Source organism: Lepeophtheirus salmonis, chromosome 4 (assembly GCF_016086655.4).
Source record: "Lepeophtheirus salmonis chromosome 4, UVic_Lsal_1.4, whole genome shotgun sequence".
Classification (NCBI taxonomy): domain Eukaryota; kingdom Metazoa; phylum Arthropoda; class Copepoda; order Siphonostomatoida; family Caligidae; genus Lepeophtheirus; species Lepeophtheirus salmonis.
Window position 1 is genome coordinate 23647314 of NC_052134.2, and position 15407 is coordinate 23662720.

The 15407-nt window shown below is 29.3% G+C and overlaps 1 protein-coding gene across 7 annotated transcripts in view; it reads right to left on the reverse strand.

Moving 5' to 3' along the window:
* Positions 1-15407, reverse strand: part of Pka-C1 (Protein kinase, cAMP-dependent, catalytic subunit 1) — a 209131-nt gene that overhangs the window by 83153 nt on the left and 110571 nt on the right. The window lies entirely within an intron of this gene.

The following is a 15407-nucleotide window of genomic DNA, read 5'->3' on the forward strand; positions in this document are numbered from 1 at the left end:
GATATATTTTATTGATTATCTTACTTTTCTGGTCCTATGAGGAACAGAGTTAATTATGTAACTTAAGTATTTTTATCATCTATTAGAGGGATTTAATTATATTTTACTCTTTTACTTTGTAGTCAAGTTTTATATACATCCAAACATTTTGATATTTTTTTTTTTTTTGTATTTAAAGTCATTTATCAAGATGAAGTTTTATTAAGATTGTTTTGGAAATTGATTGAATTTTTGATTTTGGAAAAAAGATTGAAATTTTTAAGAAGTAAAAATAAATCCATTATTTTTCCCATAGCTTTGGCAATGTGTATCTTGTGTTGTAATAGACCAATCGGTTTACATTGGATGGTGTTACAAAGATAGGATTTTTTACTAAAAAAATATTTAGACAGTTTGTGATTATTTGACTCAGTATTGTTTGGGTACGCGTCAATGATGGACATCAGCAAAAAGAAAATACCCAATAGCTTACAGCTTTTTTTCTATAAAGGCGAAAACACAAGCCAGGTGGCCAAAAATGTGAATAGTGTTTAGGGTTCGGATTCTGTAACATCTAATTACGTGCAATTTTGATTTCTTCGATTCCGTTCCGGTTATTTTGATGTCAAAGATGCACCACGTTTTGGAAGGCCAGTCGTCAATGTGGATAATATAATGGAAATCATCGAGTCCAACCGTTATGTAAGCATTTGAAGAGGAAAAGAAAGATTCAAAAGAAGGATGCTTGAATTAGGTATTATTATGTTATTCATATAAAATATTGTCTACTCGCAATGGTTTTAAGGCATGAAATATATACTCTAAATCCCTCTCCACCTTATGGTCATCGTTGGTCATATCATATGTAAGGTTATGAACGTGTAATTTATCTGTCAAGTTACAATAGAAAATAAGCTACATATTTCGTAGTATGTACTTACATATATATGTACAATAAGCTTTGATCTCCTTAGAAGAAGAGTCATTTTAGGAGGACTCTGGCGTCATAAGTGGTCATATCCCTTCTCTCATATAAAATGCTTAAGGAACAAACACAAAAGAAGTAGTCTTTGCCCCCTTTCCCTCCTCAAAATTGAGGATCCTCTTTAATGTACATTATATCATACACATTTTTCAAAAACACAATAAAAACCTTAAATAAAGGATGGAAGTCAGTATATTATATAATTTCTATCATAAATATTCGGCAATATTGCTGTTCAAAAAAAAGAAAAAAGGAATAATATATGTAAAAATAGTATTAAAATAGAAGAAGGGGTTCTTGTAGTTGCTATATCAATATACATTTTTTATTGTCCAAAGCTGTTATCATCATTCTTATATTCTTGAAGAGAGAACAAATAACTTATAGGTATAAAGTAAGCACTAGTGAGTGATAGACCAAAAGTAGCTCAAAGAATTCGTTGTGGAGTTACAATAGTGAGAGGATCGACATCGGAGTAAATTCCTGCCTATATAGGGGTGTCCTCAGAAATATATATTTATTTATTTTTCGGGTTGGTCTTAGAATTTTTTTTTGCAAAAAATTTCAAAATCAACTGTTGTTTACTAAAAATTAAATTATTTGGCTCAAAATTTCAAAAATTAAATTTTAAATTGTGTGTTTATTTTAAGCTTTTTAATCAAGGATATGAATTAATTATTTTTTTTATTAAATCTATTTTCAAAATTTCAAGGCTGTCGGCTGACATCTTAAACGTTTAAAACATTTTAAAATTCTTAAATTTTTATCAGTCTAAAATCCATATTTCATGTCTGTGTGGGGTAAATATTTCTATAATAAAAAGTTAGAAATGGGCCAGTCAAATGAACACTTTTTAATAATATATCCTGGACTCCGATATTAAAGATTATTTATCAATGGGGAATATCCAAATAATTATATATTAGTTTAGTAGACATTGCATTCAATTGCTAAATAATGTATTCAAAATTAAGTATATGTACATTTTTTTCAGAGCTTTTTTTTTAAAATAATAAAATATAACAATTAACTTGTTTTCTTTTTTTTATTTATGCTTGCTCATTACATTAAATCTACTTTATTTCCTCATTTGATAAAAATCGCCTTGAACCAAAGTCTCAAAGGATGATTGAAATCTCCAAAGGCGGAAAGAGAGGAGGGGTAAATTAAAAAACCGGTCGAAATAATTTAGATCGAAAAAATCCATAAAATCAATCCAATAAATTTATATACATCTCATGCCTGCCTCCAATTATATTATTATCAATATCATCTATTATATGCTTTGTCATAACACTAATTTATAAAAGATATTTAATTTATATAACCATTTACCCAAAAATTAATTTCTTTCTTTTACAAAGCATTCAAATTAATAATAGAATATAGCTGAAAAGTTAATAGTTATGTAATTAAACCATCAAAGTACGTCCGTCAAAATTTATCTTTTGAAATGATTTATTTCCATAAAAACTAACTTTCTTCTCTTTTTGAAAAAAATAACTTAAACCACCAAAATGTTTAAAATTCTTCCAACAAAACCTTATATTTTTGAAAAGTAAGGCTTTGTAGTTAAAAATATAGAAATTGTTTAAATCATGTCATTTAAATATCAAAAATATCCTATTTCTGGAAAAAAAGGTATTGTAGTTCAAAATATAAAGAGTCTTTAGAATATTGTCTCTTAAACCATAAACAACTGACATTTTTCCTCACTTAACTTCCAACTAAAAAAAAAAGTTTTTTTAAATCAAAATATAATGTTTTTGAATTATATTTTAGGAAAAAAAAAGACAGATTTAAAAAATGATAATCCAGCCTTATAACCAGCAATATGAGTAGATAAGAACCTTTTTAACAATTAAGCACCAACAAATAAAAGATTGATAGGTAATTCAATCTTAAAAATAGTAATATTTTAAAAGTATCAAATATTGACATTTATTAATAAAAAGAGGATCTTTGTTTCCGATTTAAATAATTATGAAATACATAAATGAGGGAGGAAAAAAGGTCGTAAAAGAGATCAATCAAAAATGAATGGATCTGTTTGCTAGTGGCGTAGTCAGCTTCTAGCATCAGTGGGGGCAATTACTCAAATTTCTTACCTTTAATAACTAATCTAATATATCTGAAAAACGTTCAAACTATATGTTTGTTGCTTCAAATAACGTTCAATATGATATTTTCAAATGTTTTTTCTACCTTTTATACTCTCAACAAATCAGTGGCTCATTTACTTGATGCAATAGAAAAGGGGAAAAAAATATGGGTTTGAACACACAAAAGAAACTTTAGTCTTATTGAAAATAACGTACACTAAACAATAGTAAGATCACAGTAGATATTAGACCCATACCATTATTATTGGGATGGACGTCAGAGAAGGGAAAATTTTGAGAACCAATCTTATAATTTTGTAGATATCGTTTTTTTATGCCTTAAAGGAAAAAAATTAAAATTCAGTCAAAAATATTAACACGAAAACGGGATATTCCAATGTATATGTAAAGGATAAGAGGCTGCATTCAACTATTCCATGATTTTAAAATGCCAATTTGTAAGCGTATGACAACAATATAAAATAGCTCATTAAATTAATCTGCCTATACAAATTCCTCCCTACGCGAAGAAGAAGAATGAAGAAGACGAGGAAAGAGAGAGAGAGAAAGAGATATAATCCCAGAGATCAAACGTGACAATTGAATTTAAAATATTTCCCTTTTTTTTAAAATTAAAGACAAACCATAAATTAATATTACTTAATTTGCTCTTTCATCAGCGGGGATTTGACGGTTCTTTTTTTTTTGTTGCTTTGGTTTACCATTTGCATTGCATATTAAGTAGTAAAAGAGAGGGAATTAGGGATTTCCTATCCTCACGATGAAATAAAATATATTATGTGGTTTAAATAGGGTTGTTCCAATCCGATATCTCTATTATAAGTCGTCCATTTTTTTATCTACCACTTCTTGGTTATGACAAAGCCATAAAATAAAGAACTATTCATCTTGATATCGTATTGGATTTATGTACATATATCGATCAGTATTTATGTCTACAATATTCCATGTCGTTTGGGATGCAAAAAATAATTTCCCTACAATTTTGAACTATATCCCAGAACTTGAATTGGTACCTATTTTGTCCTATCATTTTGTATCATACGGTAGCTAAGTTAAAAATAGGTTCATATTGTTGATAAAATATCTCTTCTAAACAAAATAGATTCCACGTAACGATCAATACCACATCAATAGCTTTTATGAATTTTTTGTCAGCTGTATATACAAACAAAAATACCATGCATTTTCTCTTCGGCTGTTTTCGTGAGTTGAATCTTTCTGGTTTAAAGCAGCTGACTCTACACATTTATGCTGTTTTCAGAGCGCATTATTACTTATTCGCTTGTCTAAAGAAAACACTGCATGACTAAAACTCCAATAGTTAAATTAAAGTCGACCATAAGTTTTCGCCAATTTTTCCTTTTCTCTTTGAAAATCGAAGTCTTTGTTGAAATAACAACAACTATTGGTGCTTATTAGGGTAATCAACGTTGATTTCATGGATTCGAACAATTTTATGTTAAGTAGTAAATATGCGTACTCCCAAGGGTATTACTATTAACCTTGCGTACTCCTACTTTTAAATGAAGATTAGTCCATAAATATTTGGGAAGAATGGACAGACTACCTACTAACTTTGGGTTTTTTATTTTCATTTTGAGGAAAGATGGAGAATAAAATGAAAATTTTCATGAAATCAATGTTTTATTCCACTAACAGAAATATTTTCGTGTTACCTATTAATTAATCTATTTTTATTAGGATCTTAAATGTTGAACTGATGAATTACATAAAATTCAATCTGGTTAAACAGTAAAATATCCCTACAACTATTTACAGATGGGGAAAATGATGAAATTGGCAATTTCTTAACTAATTTTGGAACTTTTTTCTTCAAATTTTAAAAGGAAAGGTTAAGAGATAATTAAAGATACATAATACTCTGCAATGGATTCCAGGGACTTAGTAATTCATGTAGAAAAGATTATTCTTCCTTATGTTCTTATGGGCGTCTCTTCTTCGGTTTGCCTTATCATGAAGGATAAAAATAGGTTCTGGAATATAAATCAGTTGCCCTAAAACTTTGAATTAGTCTTGTTGAAACTTTACAAACTCCTAATTACCATACAGGGCCGCCCACAGGATTATATTTTGGGGGCTTTATTTTTGGAAAAATTTGAAAAATTAATTTTGTAATATAAAAGTTAAAAAAAAAAAATTCAAAAATTAAACTTTGTGGAGATAAATTTTGAAAATCCATAGTTAATCACAAAAAAAAGTTAACCTTTTAGGGAAACAATTTGAAAAATTAAATTTTTTGGAAAATAATTTGAAAAATTAAATTTTTTGGAAAATAATTTGGAAAATTAAATTTTCTAGTAAAAAAAACACCTTAATTTGGGGGAGGGTGGCTACACCTCAAGAACTCCAATTTTTAATGTACCTATAAATTGTTCCCTGTGTGGCGTTGACTTAAAAACCAAGGATGGACAGTTATACAAAAATATAAATACTCATACATTTGTATGTGTACATTTCAAATAAAAGTTGGGGTATTAATATTAAACGACAATCTGATATTTTTTTCCCTTTGGAAATACTATTTCACTTAAGAGCCCCCCTTACTAGCTGTCAACATGTATCAAGAGTATTAAAAGCTTCCCTCCTCTTCTGAGAAGAGATAAGAAGAAGAAAAAGGTTTGAGTATATCATAGTTCATTGATAAACTAACGTAGTTATAGTACATTCAAAGATAACCATCATTCTCTCTCTCTCTCTCTCTAGTTCCTTCTATTTCAAGAAAAGAATTAAAAAACAAATAAAAAACTGTATCTCACGAGTTTTTATTTTATTTAACTTATTTTTCTTAACTCTAAAAGGGTTCCTACATATAATCCTTGACAGAGTCTTACTCTCTCTCTCCATTGACTAATTTTGAAAATAAGGAGTGCTTATTTGTTAAAACAAAAATACATACTACATAGTTATGTATTTACATTGTACATATACATAAGCAATTAGACTTGATTTATCGGTCCCTATGCGTTTTAATATGGAAGACAAGCCATCATTGTATACATTTTGTAATAAGTATTGGCAAACCATTGGGTATTTATAAGCCAAATTATATCAATACCTTGTTTTTTATATAATAAATGTATATATATATATATATATGAGGGATCTACCTATTCTCTTCATAGCTGATCAATTTGTGAATAAAATAATTATAGCTTCTTATTCTGTAAAACAGGGTTTTCAGTTTAACATTATTATTTTTGAGTCCACCATTTTTTTTAAAGCTTAAAAAACACTTCATAACCCCAAAAATGTACAGGCCTAGCACTATATGGAGGGCGGGGGGTATAGGTGGGTGTGCTAAATATGGCATCAGGCGGGAAAAGGATGCCCCTGTATTGGTTCCCGAAAGGCCTGAAAATCGACCAAGGAGTACCAAGACGTCCGCAAGGAAATGATCTTGACCTGGGTGAAGTCTAACTACTCAGAAGGAAACTATGTGTTCCAGCCGGACTCCACCACGGGGAACAAGGTCAGGACCACACCGCAATGGCTCGATGATAATTTTTCCAATTTCTGGAAAAATGAATTTGAAGCCTACATTCTCACCCAACATAAATCCTCTGGACTATGGTCTCAACAGCTCTTGTCTTTACTTTGGCAGCATCCCTTTAAATCGTATTTAAAAAAATAAAAATATGAACTTTGATTTATTGAATTTTTTGCCAGCACTTTTAGAACGGAAGGCTAAAATCTCATTTTTAGAGGTCAATGTTCCGTTGAATGAACGCCATTCAATTTTGAGTTCCGTTCTCAAACCTGCAAAGGATCAATCAAATATAAATAAATATTTAGTGGCGAAAAAAAAGTTAGTATTCAACTTCACAGCAATAAATGGAAACGATATCTATCACTGCACACAAAAATGCATCACATAATTCTTGCCATCGCAGTCGCACATAGATTCCAAGATGGTTATTGTAGATAATGCTTTGAGTTAATAGTCCGACATGAGTCCAAATAATGATCCCTCTGAGTCAAATCGTTCCCAAATCCGATATAAGTCCATGTCTTCATGCTTCGAAACAAGTCCATAAAAATATAAATTGATAGAAAGATGGAGACGCTATCACCTCTCCGGGATTGAATTCAAAAATACTTCCTTTCACTTAAGTTATCCTAACTCATCCCATCAAGAGAATGATTACTAGATTGTCCTCTATCATTGAAATAAAAGACTTATTCTCCTATTTATATTATATACAACAAAAGTATTAAATATCACTGAGACACGTAGAGGTGATAATTGTGACCACAACTCATGGCACTCAGATTATGGATCAATCAGTAGTAAAACAATGAGACAACTACAAGGATCAAGAAATTGTTACAAGTAAAAAATAAAAGAATCGACAATTGACCATCTCCTAGCTGGTGCTGATGCAAAATACTTTTTTGTTAAGAACTGAAATATATTTCAAATGTTTACAACTTGTTGCCTATATATATACGTTCAAAATACTAATAAGAGGCTAGAGTTATTACCTGACAAATAAAAATATTATACTTTTTCTATGAGGAGACGACATAAAATAAAAAAAATTGTTAATACCTAATAACTACCAATTATCTGTTATTCTGTGGCTAAGAACACTTTCTATTCAAGGGCTGAATAGTGTAATTTATTTTTCATACATAGGCTACTTCTAATGCAATTCCCTTACCTTTGAATAATTTACCTACAATAAGAAAAATCTTAAAAAATTTCCGAACAAATATTGATGTTTTTAATAATAATATTATTTTTATTATCAAACATTAAATGGTCTTTCCTTGGTTCTACTATGTATATGTACAACTCATCCATGAGATTTTTAATTAAAATTCCCCCCCCTCCCTCCCTCCCTTTAAAGCCTATAATTAATGAATGTATAATTACCTTAACTGACGCATAGGCCATAAACAAGAAAAAGAAGGGGGGAAACACCATATACGCCAAATGTACATCCATGTATTTATGTACATTGTACACACTAGCTTCATACAATCTAACTAATTATGACATTGAAAGGTCAAAATGGGCATTAAAACAGGAATCATGTTTCCGTTTCTCACAAAACCTCTTTAAGTCCAATATTATACAATATACTTTAGTAATATAATGAATATAAGCATATGTATACACAGATTACTCGCATATTAAAAATATTCGCATCCCTGAAAAAAACTGACAATACTCAAGTACTAATACTATGAACAAACTGAATAAACAATAAACCAATGTTTCACTAGAAGAAGCTCATTTGAGAATCCCTGATCTAGACCAGTTTTTCTCAAAGATTGGGTCGCAGGACACAGCAGAGGTGTTGCGAGATGATTTCCAAAAAAGAAGAATATAATTTAAATAGACCACCTAAATCAAACCACAATACACAGTCTCAAATTAACACCTTAATTCGTTTATAAAATAAAATAATAATAATCCTATAGTATCAAATGAAATAAATCAAATCCACAGCCTGTGATGCTATTTGTTTGTGGGTCTCAATTTTGATTTTATTTGCCGTTAAAAAGACAATTTTGAGTAAGGTGGTGATTCCCAGTAGTACATAGGTGGTAAGTATATCTGATTTTTATATTTACAGTATATTCGATTATTTCTTAGCTGTATTTCATATTTTTTTCTTATGCTTTTCAATATATGTATGTAGAATTAAAATCTTTATTCTTGATTAATATAGTCAAATAACTAATATTATTTGACCACGGGGTGAATTTTATAGGATTGGCCCTTACGTCATCTATTTGCATAAATTGCATTCGAAATTTTATATTAATCTCTCAATGAGATGTTTAAGGGTCGCACATTGCTTAACCACATATTTTAAGGGTAGGAATGATCGGTTCTGCTATATTTATACTCAAGGTTAATTAATAATACGATTTATGAAATTAAATTTTTTGAATTGTCAACAGTGATGATTGAAATTTTATGTGTTGGTTGAATTTTTATTTAACTTGATATTCAAGAAAAAAAAAAGGTATTCAGTGCATCACTAATATTGCAATAAATGAGATATTAAAAGCTACTTATATTAAAATTTTTATAATATATGCGCAGCTCCCCTTTGAAGAACTTATCTGTACATACCTATGAAGGTATGTAACTCATTAATATATAGGTACATAATATATTGACTAAAAATAATAATGAAAATAATAAGATACCCATTACGTCTAAGATGGATCCCTTTTAATTACTGATCCCCCTTCCTCTTTACCCATTAATCTAAGCAATAATTAAATATTTAAATACGTAGGACCTATTGAATCCGGGCATATCGTTATAATCAAGCTTTAAATTTTGTATTGTATTATAAAGAACATTTATACAAAAATTAAATAAATTTCCCGGGTAGCAAGTGAGTGTGAGAGGTTGCGTCCCCCATCAATCTCTTATTATTATGTACATCTATTTATCTTCTACGCCTACTAACCCAACATAAATACATAATAAGGATTGTATTAGGTATAAAAAGATGTATAGATGTACATCTTGCATGTAATTTCAAACATTCTACCATGTTTGTAAATATAGGTACATAGAACATATGTCTATATCTATAACAAAAATGGCTTCCAATCATTATTATTAAAAAAAATGAATTAGTTCCTGGGAAATAAATAAACCAAATATTGTCAAATAAATTGATTTATTTCATTTGATACTATAGGATTATTATTATTTTATTTAATATCTTTGCATGAATGAACAAAATGGATTTAAACACAAACGAGGTAAACCCAAAATAGAGTGAGGGAAGTATTCGTTGACAATTTTTTGTAGATAATTTGCTACTGAGTCAATGTGTTCTAGAGCTGTCTCAACATTAAAATATAACGACAATACAACGAAAATATCATTGACTATGTTATGAATTGAAGACAAAAGTTGCATTTCATTTAGAGCTTAGCTAAAAATAATCCTATGACATCCATATCACAACTATAAAACTGAGTGAAAGTGCCAAAAATTGAACTTGATGTACATAAATTGTTGTCATTGATAAGTAGATATATTATAGAGTTATAAAAAGTATTAATTGATATTTTTAACCTTCAAAAATGGGATGCTATTAAATAAGTGTAATATTTAAGGAAGTTATTGGTGGAATGGAGTGTGTGAGTCCGGGGGTGACTGTTGAGGCATAGGTAGTTAAGAAAAGTCTAATCATTTCATTATTTTTTTATTCTGAGTATTTTCACACTCCATTACGTTATCATTAATCATTCTCAAAGTACCTGCTTCTAATACTACATACATATATCATGTAAGTGTACATATGTACAGTGATAACTCAGATTGGAAAGGTTCTTAAACTATAGGATGTGTAAACGCATATTACAATTAAAGTTAAAAACGGATTTGTTTCCCACTTCTTATTCCCAATCTCTCATAACATAATGTCAAATACCAGGTGTTCGCAAAAATGTTTTTGACCGCTTTGATTGAGCTACAATTAACCATGCGCAACAGACGACAGATCGGAATGAGATTGTACCGGAGAATCTTACAAATACTTTTTTGTTTACACATTATGAAGATTATTATTCCTGAATTTGATTACTACAAGCTTCAATTACAGTCTCCAGACAAGGTTGAAAGGCTGTAAATATAGATTATAGTGTTCACAATTTCAAAATTCCTTAAACTATGTATACAAATATACTATATATATAAATAAATTAGGAAGATATTTAAAGGCTTATAACGAATTAACTAGATGGGGAAGAACAATACATTTTTTATTACTTAAAAGCTACATTTAATAACATTCAATTATTTATAATGAGATCCTCCTATCTTGATAACTTCGGCCATACGGCGCCGGAATCTTTGACAGGTCTTGCAATTTTAATTTACATTCCCTGGATGGACGGAGTGGCCCAAGGAAGAAATTACTTCTTCCAACAAGACAGTTCACCGGCTCACAAAATGCAGTATGCCTTGGCCACAAAATGCACCCACTTTTAGAGCCCGAAATTTTGGCCTGCAAACAGCCCAGACCTGAACCCCTGATATTTCTATCTCTGGGGAAAGGTTGAGCATGAGGCAGGTGCCAAGTATTTTTCATCTGGGGAGGCCCTGAAGAAGTCAATTGACTGTACAATGGTCAAACTGGATGCATTTGTAGGTATGTATGTACATGACTGACATCATCTCCTACAACGAAGTGGAGATAGATATTTGATAATTTCTGTACATCCTCTGTAAATTTTATAAGTATTTATGTTTTATATATGGGTACATGTGTAACCCAAAAATTCCGCCCATAAATGCTCCTAATTGAATTATTATACTCACTCCTCAACATTAAATATTTTATGTATTCATATGTAATTATGTGGATTAACACCCTTCAAAACATAGGAGCATAGTAAATGCTCTTGATTATCGTGATGTTTGGGTTGTTTATAAAAGTAATAATAATAGATGTGTCCACAGGGGACAAGGAATCATTGATATTTTATTACATGAGGCCTTAGTTCATTTTTTCAAATAATATGAGTTTTTCATCCATTAGCCCGCTTTACGTGGCGTTAGAAAAAAAAAACCTTTGTTAAAAAGGGTGTCGTAATCAGATTTTTTTATGGGGAGAAGGGGGCGGCTGATTGTGAATTACTATGGACGACACACAATTAATAGGGAGCTAACTACAAATACTGAAAAAATTATTGGTGAGACTTGGGTCTCCACCTGGACCCTGTTGATAATAGCCTTGTATAATCACCCCCCCCCCTAATATATATATATACTACCGACACTTAAGTAAGTTAATGTGAACTGCATATAACGACATTTCTGTTTTAAATGTGAAATTCCTTTAACTATTTTGGGACCGAAATCGGTACAAAAAATTGGTCTTGTGACAACACTCGAGTAGCCATACGCGAATATCTAAATTCTTTTATTAAAGACAAATTGTCTTAAGCTTCAACTCTTATGGTTGAAATATTTTCAGCACGCCAACGACAGTTTTCCAAAATGTATTCAAATAACTAATATTTGATAAAGAAATGCTAAAGTTTCAAGAGAGAAAGAAGTGTATAAAGGCCGTTTGCAGTTTGTCATTATAAAATTCCTTAGATATTTGATTATGTCACACTCCCACAATTCTCTAGCAGGGATTACAATAAAAATAGTAATATTTGTACAAATAATATGGTAATCAATTTTAAAAAAGTAAATGGCTTAGGTAAAAAAAGGGTTCCTAACTGTACAAAAAACATTTAAGAAAAGTTTCAACAGTTTCGAAAAATATTTAGAGGTAGATCAACGGCCCTAAAGTTTTGAAAATTTACATTTTTAAGGAAAAAACGGAGTATTTTCTTGAATACTGTCCAAATACGTCCAATTAATTATTTATTTTCAAAACAAGAAGTTGAGCTTACTAAATTTACAATAAAATATACTTTATTATTTCAACAAAATAAATATTTATATGTTCAAAATAACGTCAATTGAAGTTGATTTAAATTTAACTCTGGCCCTTTTAATATTTCTTTATCATATTGCAACCCAACTATTGGACTGATAAATATGAAAATTTGTCATTACGTTTAAATCATATGAAATTCAACGAAAAAATTTAAATTTTTAATTACTATGGCCTTTTTATATATATATTTTTTTTTATAATATCATTGATACAAATAATTTTTAATTTCTTATTGTAAGTTTTAGACAAGTGCTTATGACTTTCGGTCAGCATTTTCTTATTGGTATTGGCTTAAATCCTTCCATGGTCTTCCACGATTTGTAGAAGATATTGAAGTTGTGACTCGACATTTGTTATTAACCCAATATATTCTGTGATGAGTGCCACTCCTCTTTCAGCAAGATCATTGCATATGTGGAGCGAAGCAACTTTTTCTGATGCCTCAATATAGTCTTCCCCACCATTCAAAAGTGCTGGGTCAACTTCTAAAAAACTATCAGGTAACTCCAAAATTTCTAGAACTTATTTGACTTTTTCCTAATTTTAGATATAAAATCTTTAATTAAGTTTTTTGTTCTCCTGTGCTAAACTTAGAGAGAGCTAAGAATTTTTCCTTCTGTAGTTAAACTTACTCTAGCATCGAAGAAAGCGAATCCAACTAGTTCCTCCGATAAATACAATAAATGTTTTGAAAATTTGCATGAAGTGGATTAGTAAATATTTCTATTAAATGGATGAATATTCGATTAAAAACTTCATTATTCAAGAAAATAATCCTAAATAAATGCTTCTTAATATATTTCAATACTCTTAAAATTTTTTTCAAATGTTTTTTGTACAGTTAGAAACCACTTTTTAACTTAAGCCATTTATTTTTGGAACAAAATTGATTTTATTGTTATCGTTATATACATATATTTATATGTAATGGAGAGCTCGAAATCTATGGTTGTCAAAGGAATGATGACATATTTCCAAGTAGAAAATGAGAAGTTTAATGTTATTGATTTTTTTTTTTTTGCAAAAAGAAAACCCAAACAACAACCGAACTTGCAAATTTTTAACATTAAAAAACAAATTATATACACAGTAAATACAAATAAATGAACAATAAAAAGCTGACTTTTGAGCAAAAATTTTACATGAAAACACTTAAACCACTAAATAAGATTTTTAACCCTATTTTTCAATAAAATAGATCATAAATATGATATCATGATAATTATTTTATAGAAATAGAAGTATAAATCGATAGTTTTCTTTTTCAATTTTTTTCCACAGGTCACTTTCATGTTGTAGTAAGTAGTGTTGTCATTATATCATTTTTTTTTGTACAGTTTTCATAAATAAAATGTATATCAATATAAGACATAAACTAAATATACATTTCTCTTTTAGTTTGCAGTATAAAGAGCAAGTTTTTTCAATACTCACAATTATGTGGAAACCCCTGCTAGTGCCTGTGAATTACTCTTGATGATATTTTTTTAAATGCATATTTTAGTCGAAAAAGCATCGATATAACGATAACTGTTTAGGAACTATTACCGGTATGTTATTAGGAATCAAAAATATTCAATTAGAGATCAGTAATCATAATAATGTATGCATGTTTACAATGTTTACCTTTCAGTTTTCAAATAATATCGCAAAAAAACAACGGATCTGTTAGATACTAACAGAGTAATCGTCACATTTTGAAAAGCAATCCTCCATTCTTTCCCCCTTTAATATTTTATGTAGTTTTAGTAAACAAATATTATTAATTTTCCTTTCATTTGAATTAAAAATAATTGTATTAAATATTATCTTAGTTCTAACTCATCAATGTTGATCTTGATAATATACATACTTTGAGAATCATACATTTCCATTAATACTCCATAGTAATTTATGAAACTCTAAGATTTGATTTTATAATAATAATATTAATTGAAAACTACATCATAAACTTTAAAAATTTATAATATCTATCAAATTGAGATTATAGGGAAAAATAACACTCGATATGGCAATAATTTTCAAAGCGCCTTCTATGTGAGTAACATACCTTTTATATTAATTTCTTAATAAAAAAGCCTAGTTTTTCATTGAAACCACTTATTTAGAAAACGAACGAACTAGGGATAAAAAAAAATATTTTTTCTCTCTTTTCCTTACATACGAGTATATACATAAGTACATCCATATATTCATATAGTACTTTATGGTTTTAAATGTTTTCTCGTGCCTAAGAACTTAAAATATATACATACACATACATTCATATATTCAAGTATAAAAGTATATTCTACAGGTTGATTCGAAAAACTCAAAGAACACGTAAATTGATAATTATATTTCGTCAAAATCTTTTGAATATTTCTAAACCCAAAAAAGGGAGTCATCTCACAAAGTGAAATAGTAGTAAATACCTAATAACACAAACACCCCAAAAAATAATATAGTTTTTGAGAGTGATAATCCATACTTCACGACTCATCAGATAAGAGAACAATAGAGGTAAAAAATAACTTAATTAATAGATTATAAGATCAAGTCCCAGGGAAGAAAAATAGGTTTGTAGTAATGTAGTAACATCCATTTTGAGAATGGCTTTGCTCCCCACCCCCTCTAGGATTTCCGTACCCATTTTGAGACTTGTACATACATACTCATTGAAGACATACAATCAAGCATAGAAAAGTTTTTTTTTTTCATAAAAAAAAAATAACAATAATACGGCATGACCTTTCACACTATTCTGATGACGATATGAACCATATTTTTCATCATTAGAGTCCCTATTCATTCCTATATCATCATCTCTCTATATATATTTATACATAATATTTTTTCGTCAAAGAGAATTTGAAAAAA